Source organism: Microcaecilia unicolor, chromosome 7 (assembly GCF_901765095.1).
Source record: "Microcaecilia unicolor chromosome 7, aMicUni1.1, whole genome shotgun sequence".
NCBI classification, from domain to species: domain Eukaryota; kingdom Metazoa; phylum Chordata; class Amphibia; order Gymnophiona; family Siphonopidae; genus Microcaecilia; species Microcaecilia unicolor.
This window is the reverse complement of record NC_044037.1, coordinates 99,725,067-99,736,628: the sequence shown is the minus strand read 5'-3', so window position 1 is coordinate 99,736,628 and position 11,562 is coordinate 99,725,067.

Below are 11,562 nucleotides of genomic sequence, written 5' to 3'. Positions count from 1 at the left end.
GGATGGCTACTTTAGCTCATTGTTTTCGCAACATTAAGGATTAAACGGACTGGATATTGACAATACTCTTTTGTTAGATGTTTTGTCATAACATTAGAGATTGACCAGACCCCTGAGGTAGGCCTTTGTGCCGAAACATGGCCGTGTTGAGTCATTTTTTAGCTTTCTTTACAATAAAGATTCTTCAATATCCTCTTTGAACTTACCCCACTTTTTTGTTTCACTTTTCACGGTTACGTGAAGCTTGCTCCTCCTTTGTTCTCGTCTTGAACTCTCTTATAACCAATTCCACAAACAGATTAAAACTTGCCTATTTAGAAAATTTGTGCTAAATAATGTTAGAGTATGTAGCTCAGGGATGTGTTTTTGTTAGGTTATGTTTTGTTATGCCTGGAAATGTCCAGTCTTCTTTGATGTATGATCCGCATTGAACCGAAAGGTATATGGCGGAATATAAATTTATTGTTAATGTTAAAAATCTCTTTTGAAGTCCTTGCACTTCTGAGGGTTAGTCCTTACACAAAAGTAGACAACTGCTACTGTTAGCCTACAGGACAGCTGAGGAAAAGTTAGGGACTTAGGTAGGGCTGTTTATCTTTCTGTAGGTGTAAATATTTCTGCAACTGCAGTTTGGCTGGGAAACATCATGTCACCAAAGCTGTTGCCCCAGTCACAGCTTCTGATTCTGTGCAGATAGAAAATGTGATCCCAGGAGAGGAACTGGTTCCATATTCAAGAAGTTTTAACCCTGAATCCCTCATGAAAGAAGTGAAAGAACTGAGAAAGGAAGTGGCAAGGTTGAGAAGCATCTGTGAAAATAAATACATCGATGAAATGGTTACATTTCTATCCCACATTTTCCCACCTATTTGCAGGCTCAATGTGGCTTACATATACCGTAGAGGCGTTCGCCATTTCCAGTAGAGAAACAGATACAGAGAGTTGTAGTGGGCGTATAAGGTTCATGTGTTATAGACACATTGAGGAATTGTAGAGAGGAAGAGTTGTGTAGAGTCTAATACGAGCTTTGGTTTTGTTGTGTTGTAAGGTTTAGGCACTTAGGTTGGGTCGATTGGGTATGCCTTTTTGAACAGGTTGGTTTTTAGTGATTTCCTGAAGTTCAGGTGGTCTTACGTTGTTTTCACGGCTTTTGGTAGTGCGTTCCACAGTTGTGTGCTTATGTAGGAGAAGCTGGCTACATAGGTTGATTTGTATTTGAGTCCTTTACCGCTTGGGTAGTGGAGATTTAGGTATGCTTGTGTTGATCTGATTGTGTTTCTTATTGATAGGTTTATGAGGTCTGACATATATCCCGGGGCTTCGCCGTAGATGATTTTATGGACAAAGGTGCAGATTTTGAAAGCAATACGTTCTTTGATTGGTAACCAGTGTAGTTTTTCTCTGAGGGGTTTGGTGCTTTCGAATCGTGCTTTTCCAAATATAAGCCTGGCTGCTGTATTTTGGGTGGTCTGAAGTTTCTTTATGAGTTGTTCTTTGCATCCCATTAGATTCCATTGCATTAATCTGCATGGCTTAGTACCATTGATTGTATCAGGCTGTGAAATGTTTCCCTCAGAAAGAAAGGTTTCACACATTTGAGTTTCCACATTGAGTTGAACATTTTCTTAGTTGTAGATTTAATTTGGCTCTCAAGTGTAAGGTTACGGTCGATAGTAACGCCGAGGATTTTCAGGCTGTCTGCGGTAGGGAGGGTTTAGTCTGGGGTGTTTATATTTGTGGGTTTCTTCGTGTTTTATTGGGATGAGAGGATGAGGCAGTGTGTTTTATCTGTATTGAGTTTTAGTTGAAATGCGTTTGCCCATGAGTCCATGATGTTTAGGCTGAGTTTGATTTTGTTGGTGATTTCTGTCAGGTCATTTTTGTACGGTAATTATATAGTGATGTAATCTGCATAGATGAATGGATTGAGGCCATGGTTGGATAAGGACTTGGCTAGTGGTGTTGTCATTAGGTTGAAGAGGGTTGGTGATAGTGGTGATCCTTGAAGTACTCCGCAGTCAGCTTTCCAAGGTGATGATATGTTTGAGTTTGATTTCACTTGGTACGTTCTAGTGGTTAGGAAACCCTTGATCCAACCAAGTATGTTTCCACCAATACCGAAGTAGTCTAGGAGTCTTAGTAGTATGTTATGGTTTAGCATGTCGAATGCACTGGACATGTCGAATTGAAGGAGGAGTATACTTTTACCTGCTGCTATTTCCTGTTTGAATTTGGCCAGGAGTGTAATGAACTGTTTCAGTGCTATGGAGGGGGCAAAATGCTGATTGTAATTCATGTAGGATTGAGAATTTATGTAATCACCGAGTTGCTTGGTTACCATGCTTTCCATCAGTTTGACTGCTAGCGGGATAGATGCTACTGGGCGGTAATTGGTGAGTTCGCTTGTCTTTTTCTTGGTGTCTTTAGGAATTGGGGTGAGTAGGATGTTGCCATTTTCCTTAGGGAAGAGGCCTTGTTGGAGTAAGTAGTTTAGGTGGGATGTGAGGTCTGCTATGAAGTGGTCGGGGGCGGATTTTATTAGGTAGCTGGGGCACATATCCAATTTGCAGTGAGTGACGGAGAACTTATGAATCGCCTGGGTGACTTTCGGTGGTGAGGGCGAAGTTTGACCAGGTTCGGTCCTCTGGGTATTCTCCTGGGGTTGGGTCCAGACCGTTGATGACATTTTCGATATCAGTATTGTCAAGAGGAAGTGTGTTACGTAGATTTACAATTTTTTCATTCAAATATTTTGCAAGTTTGTTTGCGGATGGGATATCTGTGTTGGTCATGATGACTGAGGTGGTATCTAATAATTTGTTTACGAGTTTCTTTGTGTCTTTGTAGTCTGGTCCTATTTTGGTTCTGTATTATGACGTTTTGGCCTGTCTTATTGCATATTTGTATTTTCTTTGTAGTTGTTTCCAAGCGTTGAGCGTGTGTTCGTCTTTTATTTTTTTCCATGCTCTTTCGAGTTTCCTGGATTGTGTTTTTAGTTTTTCAGTTTGTCGTTGAACCATGGTATTGAGATATGTCTTCGTGATGTTCTTGTTTGTAGTGGTGCTATTTCGTCTAGTATGCTTCTGCATCTTTTGTCCCAGTTAGAGAGGTAGTGTATGGAGTTTGTTTGTGTTGTCCATTCGCTATTGTATATTTTTTGCCAGAATGTTTTCGGGTCTATTTGACCTCTAGTGCTATAGGTTGTGTGTTCTTGTAGATGATGTGAGCTCTTCCGCCAGTTTAGGGGTAGGTTGAGTTTTTAGTGGTCGGTCCATGGTGTTTCTGACCATTTAATATCAGCTATTATTAAGTTTTGGTCTGTGGACAAATTTTGTGAGATGAGGTCGTGTGTGCCCTTTGACGTGGGTTGCTTGTGTGTGCGGCCATTTGAGGTCCCATAAGTGGAGGAATTCCTTGCATTCTCGTGCGTTAGCTAAGTTTGGCTCTTCTAGGGGGAGATTGATGTCTCCTAGTAACAGTATGTTTGAGTTGGTTACACAGGTGTGTGAAATGAAGTCCGTGAAGGTTGACTGGCTTTCATTCCAATTGACTGGTGGTCTGTAGAACAGGATACACTTCAGGTGGTCCAGCAGGGATTTGCTATGGATTCTGATTGAGGCAATTTCCAATTGGGTTGTTATGGACTCAGCAGTGGTTTCGGTTATGAAGTGGGATCGATAGATTAGTGCTATGCCTCTGCCTCTCTTTTCCTTTCTGGTCCAGTGAGTGATTTTGTAACCCGGAGGACATAGATCAAGGATTATTGGGTCCTTTTGGTCTTGGATCCAGGTTTCGTTGATGAAGATCAGGTCCAGGTTTTCTAACATAATCCAGTCTGTTACTGTTGTTGATTTGTTAACGACGAATCTGGCATTGATGTAACCCACTTGAATTTTTTTGTATGGAGCTTCTTTGTTTGGTATTGTGTGGATTTTTGTTAGTTGTCATTTCTTTGTTGGTGTGTGTTTGGTGTGACCTTTTTTTTCGTTCTGTTGATGTTGTCCCCTTATTGGCATTTTTCCTTTGTTATGGGTGTTGTCAGTCTGTTGAGGTGTGGGGTATCTGGTCAGTCTTTGGTGAGTATGTAGTATGGGTATGATGTTACCTGCGAGTGGGGTGGTTATTGTTAGATGGATCAATGATATAGAATAGATACCAAGGAGTATTTTGACGGTGTTCATCTTGGATCAGTTCAATTTGGCTGCTGATACGCCGTGTTCGCATGGGGGGAGGGACCTATGTCCTTTTTTTTTTTTTTTTTTACTCAGATGTTCAGCCCCAGGGTGCAGGGATTCCAAGGTTGTGGGTGCTGTGTCGTTGGTTGGAGTTAGGAATCTAAGAAAGATAATTGTTGTGCAGGACGAGGCAGTGTTCCAACAGTTGAGGTAGTTCGTGGTTTTGTGCTGGGGATTGCAGTATCACCTTTGGTGTGCGTAGGATGCAATGTTATCATGGATGCAGTGCTGCTCCGGTGACAGGGGGAAGAACTGGGGGCAGTTTGCAGCCCCGGATTACCTCTGCTTCCGTGAGCTGGGTTCTATGGCTCGTCTCCTGGTCACCTATGCCGCTCCGTTGGTGTAGCCGCCTTGGTCGATGTGACCACGTGGACCGCCGTCTGGCCACTTGCAGTTGTGAGACTCGGTGATTCTCGCCACGACTTGGTGGATGGCAGGCAGGGCCGGCACATGGCCGAACCAGGTGGATCTCGCACAGCTCCTGCTCTGGGGCACCGCTGGCTGCTCGACGATCCCGCTGGACGCTCAACGGGTGGGCGCACCGTTCACAGCTGTGAATTGGGGCCTCCAGGGGCGCATCCTGCTCCGGTCGGGAGCACCGTCTCTTGCCCAGCCCTGGCCATGACATCCAGGCTAGGAGCTCCCCTCAGCGCATCTTGGGTCAGGCTGGGGCGGTGCATATCGTCCGCTGCGCCGCCTGATCTCCAGCCCAGGCCTTGGGTATGGCCCCAGTGTCCCGCTGGCGTGTCTCGCCCGCTCAGGAGCCACTCGACACCTCGCCGGAGTTCACCCACTGAGCCTGGATCCTGTCCAGGTGAGCGCAACTCGCCCAGGCCGGGGCTGGTCTCCACTCTGCCCTCGAGCCTGGAGCTCTCTCAGATACGCCTTATTCGGGCAATATTCTATAACTACTCGCTTAAATTTTGGTTCATGAAGCATCAAAGATTTCCAGCAGTAAGGAAGAAGAAACTGTGCTGAAAGAGGACAACTGGACTCAAGACAACCTGCCCTTGAACTGAAGAACTGATATTCAGCCTTGGAAGTGGAGGAGGTGAGAGCATCCCAGAGAGAGGAGGAATCAGAGCTTGAAATCCCTAAAGTTGTTGGATCAGTGACCACTAAGAGGCGAAAAGTAGTGGTGGTTAACAATTTTCTTTGAGGGGTACAGAGGTGTCCATCTGCAGACTGGACATGATGTCCCAGGAGCTGTGTTGTGGTCCAGGTGTCAAATTCAAGATGTAAGAGAGCTTGCTGAGACTTATCAAACCTAATGACTGCTCATCCATGTTGGCACAAATGATACTGCTAGGCACCCCTCTGAATGTACCAAAAGTGACTTCATGGCTCTAGAAGAGAGGGTGAAGGAGACAGGTGCACAGGTGGTGTTCTCGTCAATCCTCCTTGTTGAGGGTAAAGGCCAAGGCAGAGAAGTGGCTACGCAGATGGTGTCATCAAGAGCATTTTGGCTTCCTGGACCATGGGATGTTTGAAGGCTGCAGAGCAGAGATAGTGTCCATCTATCAAAGAAGTATCTTCAGCAGCAGACTGGCTAACCAACTGAGGAGAGCTTTAAACTAGAATCATTGGGGCAGGGTGATCAAAATCCCCAGTTACTTACAATCCCTCAGGTAAATGATGCATTAAATATCTCTACACAATTGGAAAAAGGGGCAACGTCTGGAAAGCAGAATATACTAATGCTCAAAGTATTGGAAATAATGTTTTAGATCCTGAGGCTGTGATAGAAGAAGCTGATTTGGATTTAATGGTGATCACAGAGACATGGTTTACAGCGAACCATGACTGGTATATAGTTATACCGGCATATAATTGTTCAGGAAAGACAGGGTAGGAAGAAAGGGAGGGGGAGTGGCATTACATGTTAAAGATAATATTAAAGCGCACAATTGCAAGACCTACAGGGTAAAGAAGAGGTACTGTGGGTCAATCTGGAAATAGGGCATGGCAAATGTATTATTTAGGTCTTACATACTTACCTCCTGCACCGACTGAAGAGGACAGAGATTTAATTGAAGACTTTCAAAATATATCTGTGAAAGGGGAAGTACTACTAATGGGTGACTTTAATATCCCAGATGTTGATTGGGGTATTCCTACTGCGGGGTGTTAGAAACAGGGAGACTCTGGTTTTTCTACAGGGAAAACTATTCCAGCAGTTGGTAAAGGAACCCATGCAGGATGGGGCCATATTGGACTTAGTGCTTACTAAGGGGGAGTGTTTCTAATGTTATAGTAGGTGATTATCTGGCATCCAGTGTCAGACGGTATGGTTAAAATAGGTGTAGAGAGGGTTCATTCAAATGTGAAGGTTCTAAACTTCAAAAATACTAACTTTATTAAAAAGGGGGATTACCTCAAGGAATTGCTTTCTGGATGGGAACATCTGGAAGAAACTGGAAAGCAGTGGGCAAAACAGAAAGGAGCTATTATAAGGGCAACAAACCTTTTTGTAAGGAAAGTAAATAAAAGAGGAAAAGGAGGCAGTGGCGTTCCTAGGGGGGGGGGCAGTGGGTGCGGTCCGCCCCGGGTGCACGCCGCCGGGGGGGGGGGGGTTACTTCCTGTTCCGGGGCAGAGAAGAAGCATGGAACAACAGAGGACAGGCGTGCGCGGCACCCCCCCCCCCCCCCCCGGCGGCGTGCACCCGGCGGGGGGGGGGGGTTCCTTCGCGGGGGTGTCCTTTCACTGGGGGGGGCGCTGCACCGGGGGGGGGCGCATCGGCGATCCGCCCCGGGTGCCAGCCCCCCTAGGAACGCCACTGAAAGGTTGTTTTGGTTCTGAAAAGTAGAAGCTGAAAAGGAAAAAGAGGTTAGCCTTTGTAAACTACAAGAGATTGCAGAAAGAGGAAGATGGGTGATAAAATCTGGCAAAACTAAGAGAAGCTGGTAGAGTAAGTAGGAAAGCAAAGATGCAAGTGTTACAAAAAAATAGACAATACGGTAAAATAGGGGGGGAGAGGAGGAAGACATTTTTTTTTTTAGATATGTTCGTGATAGGAGGGAGTGCAAACTCATTCTGAGACCCAAAGGTAAAAGGGAGGAATATATAGAAACTGGTAAAGATAAGTCGGAATTGCTTAACAAATATTTCTGTTCTGTGTTTATAGCAGAAAGGCCGCAGAAGACAAACACAAATAGGAATGGTAGGCCCTGAATGGACTGTGTTTGTGAGGATCTGGTTAAACCAAAGGTGAACAAAAGCGATGGGGCTGGATGGCATACATCCAAGGGTACTGAAGGAACTTAGGGACATTCTAGCAGTTCCGCTGGCTGACCTTTTTAATGCTTCTCTAGAATTGGGAGTGGTCCCGGAGGCAGTGGTGTGCTGGAGCCGGCTCACAAGATCCGGTTGTTAAATTTTGGCTGGACTTGCGAGCCGGTTGTTGGAAAGGGCGAGCCAGCTCTCCCTCCCTCCGGATCTGGTCCCTCACCGATCCTACCTTGACTATCGAATTCTTCGGGGCAGGCAGTGTTGCCTGCCCACTGCTATCGTTGACTTTCCTCCGCCGCCTGTTTGCACTTTAAAAATGGCCGCCGAGACTTCTGTAAGTCTCGGCAGTCATTTTGAAGCGCGATTGGGCGGTGGAGGAAAGGCAGCGGGCAGGCAACACTGCCTGCCCCGAAGAATTTGATGGCCAAGGTAGGGTCGGTGAGGGACCGGATCAGAAGGGAGGGAGGGAGGGAGGAAGCAGGAGCATTTGCGGAACAAGTCGGGAGGGGGTGGCAGGGGAGAGAAGGGAGATGCTGGCCATGGGTGGATGGAGGGCAGGGGAGAGAAGGGTCGCTGGCCATGGGTGCATGCAGGGCAGGGGAGAGGAGGGTCACTGCTGGCCATGGGTGGATGGAGGGCAGGGGAGAGAAGGGTCGCTGGCCATGGGTGCATGCAGGGCAGGGGAGAGGAGGGTCACTGCTGGCCATGGGTGGATGAAGGGCAGGGGCGAGAAGGGTCTCTGGCCATGGGTGCATGCAGGGCAGGGGAGAGGAGGGTCACTGCTGGACATGGGTGGATGGAGGGCAGGGGAGAGAAGGGTCGCTGGCCATGGGTGGATGGAGGGCAGGGGGAGAGGAGGGGAGAGAGAATAAATGCTGGGCATGGATGGAGGGGAGGGAAGAGTGAGGAAGGCGATAAGATAAGGGAAAAGGAAGAGAGGAGAAAAACTGCACATGGATGAAGAAAATAGGCAGAAGCTGAGGACCAGAAATGAAGAAGAAAGGAGGAAAGGAAAGAAATAAATGGAAAGGAAGCCCTGGAAACTGAGTTAAGAGGACAGATAGCAGCAGAATCGGATACTGGGCCAGCATGATCAAAAAAACAGTCACCAGACAACAAAGGTAGAAAAAAATCATTTTATTTTCATTATAGTGTTTGGAATATGTTCCCTTTGAGAATCAGGTGCTCAACATTAAAAGTTTATATTTATTTACTTATTTATGGCATTTTATCCCACATTAAACATGAATTAGATTGGAACCTGGGATCATTTAATTTTTTTTTCCTGGAGAGAGTAATGCATTGCCCCCCCCCCCCCCCCCACCCACCGGCTACAGGCAGCTCTGCAATTTTGGGGGGGCGCAGAGGTGGATGGGGAGCGCAGAGGTGGACGGGGGGGGGGGGGCGAGGTGGACCGGGGAGAGAGCCTGTTGTTAAAAATTTACCAGCACACCACTGCCCGGAGGACTGGAGAATGGTTAATGCAGCAGGCTTTGATCCTGGCAACCTGGGTTCAATTCCCATTGCAGCTCCTTGTGACCTTGGGCAAGTCACTTAACCCTAAATTGGCCTAGGTACAAAAACTTAGATTGTGAGGCTTCTAGGGACAAAGAAAGTACCTGCATATAATGTGTACAGTGCTGTGTATATCTAGTAGTGTTATAGAAATGATTACTAGTAGATAGATGTAGTCCTTCCACAAAAGTGGAAGTAAGGAAGAGATTGGGAACTACAGGCTGTGATATGTAAATTAATGGAAATGTTTTTAAAAGAGAAAATAGTACAGTTTTTGGGATCCAGTGGATTACAGGACCCGAGGCAACATGGTTTCACTAGAAGCAAGTCTTGTCAGACAAATCTGATTAATTTCTTTGACTGGGTGACCAGAGAGTTGGGATCGAGGGAGAGTGCTAGATGTGGTGTATTTAGATTTTAGCAAAGCCTTTGACACAGTTCCACTTAGACAACTAATAAACTGAGTGCCCTTGGTATGGCCCTAAAGTGACTGACTGCGTTAGGAACAGGTTGAGTGGAAGGCGATACAGGGGAGTGGTAAACAGAGCTCATCCTGAGGAAAAGGATGTTACCAGTGATGTGCCGCAAGGTTCAGTTCTTGGGCCTGTTCTTTTTTACATTTTTGTAAATGATATTGCTTAAGGGCTGTCTGATAAGGTTTGTCTCCTTGCAGATGATGCCAAAATCTGCAATAGGATAGACACCCTTGATGGTGTGGATAGCATAAGGAAAGACGTGGCGGGGCATAATCAAACGGGGCGCCCAAGTTTTCCTGAGGGCGTCCTCGCCGGACGTCCCAGCAAAGGGGCGGGGAAACCCATATTATTGAAACAAGATGGACGGCCATCTTTTGTTTCTATAATATGGTCGGGGATGCCCAAATCTCAACATTTAGGTCGACCTTAGAGATGGTCGTCCCCGGTTTTCGGCGATAATGGAAACCGAGGACGCCCATCTCAGAAATGACCAAATCCAAGCCATTTGATTGTGGGAGGAGCCAGCATTCATAGTGCACTGGTCCCCCTCACATGCCAGGACACCAACCGGGCACCCTAGGGGGCACTGCAGTGGACTTCAGAAATTGCTCCCAGGTGCATAGCTCCCTTACCTTGAGTGCTAGGCCCTCCCAAAACCCACTACCCACAACACTACCATAAGCCCTAAGGGGTGAAGGTGGGCACCTACATGTGGGTACAGTGGGTTTCTGGAGGGTTTTGAAGGGCTCACATTTACCAGCACACGTGTAACAGGTAGGGGGGGATGGGCCTGGGTCTGCCTGCCTGAAGTGCACTGCACCCACTAAAACTGCTCCAGGGACCTGCATACTGCTGTCAGGGAGCTGGGTATGACATTTGAGGCTGGCAAAAAATATTTTAAAAGTTTTTTTATGGTGGTAGGATGTTAGTGACCTCTGGGGGAGTAAGGGGAGGTCATTCCCAATTCCCTCCGTTGGTCATCTGGTCAGTTCGGGTACCTTTTTGAGGCTTGGTTGCAAGAAAAAATGGACCAAGTAAAGTCGGCCAAGTGCTCGTCATGGACACCCTTCTTTTTTCCATTATCAGCTGAGGACGCCCATGTGTTAAGCATGCCCCAGTCCCGCCTTCGCTGTGCTTCTGACATGCCCCCATGATGGAAAGCGGTTGAGGACGCCCAAAATCGGCTTTCGGTTATGCAGATTTGGGCGACCCTGGGAGAAGGACACCCATCTCCCGATTTGTGTCAAAAGATGGGCGCCCTTCTCTTTCGAAAATAAGCCTGTTATCGAAGCTAGAGGAATTGTGTGGAATTTGGCATCTAAGATTTAATGCTAAAAAAATGAGGGGTCATGTATTTGGACTGCAAAACCAGAGGGAACTGCATAGTTTAGGGGCTGAAAAACTTTTGTACACGAAAGGTATGATCATATGTGATGATCTTAAAGTGGCTAAACAGGTAGAAAAGGCAACAGTGAAAGCTAGAAAGATGCTTGGGTGCATAGGGAGAGGAATAGCCAGTAGGAAAAAGGAGGTGATGATGCTCCTGTATAAGATTCCAATGAGATCTCATGTAGAATATTGTGTACAGTTCTGGAGACCACACCTTCAAGAACATATAAACGGGATGGAGTCAGTCCAGAGCTTGGCTACTAAAATGGTTAGTGGTCTTTGTCATAAAGCATATAGGGACAGAACCAAGATGGCATCGGATGCAGCTATGCCGACTTGAGCTCCTGCAGAATATTACTTTGATACGCTTTTTCCCTAGCATAATGGGGAGAAAGAGGAAGGGAGCCACCAAGTCTTCTCCCTCGACTGCTGGCACCATCCCCTTTTCAAGGAAGTTTACCTTGGAAGCCTATTGGAGGTGTTGTATCTTTAGTTGGGGCCATTGAGTGCATTGCGCCTCCCAGCGTGGAGGAGGCTTTGTTGAGCTCCATCGATAGAATGGCTCTGCGTCAACCCAGAAGTGCATGTGGAGTGTTGGGGGAGCAGGGCAGCGTATCCAACTTGGTAGCTGCGCTGGGAAACCTGCTGGAGGAACCCCCTCTTGCTGTTTCCAGTTGAGCAGGATCAGGTATGGAGCCCTTGGAGGGAGATTAATACA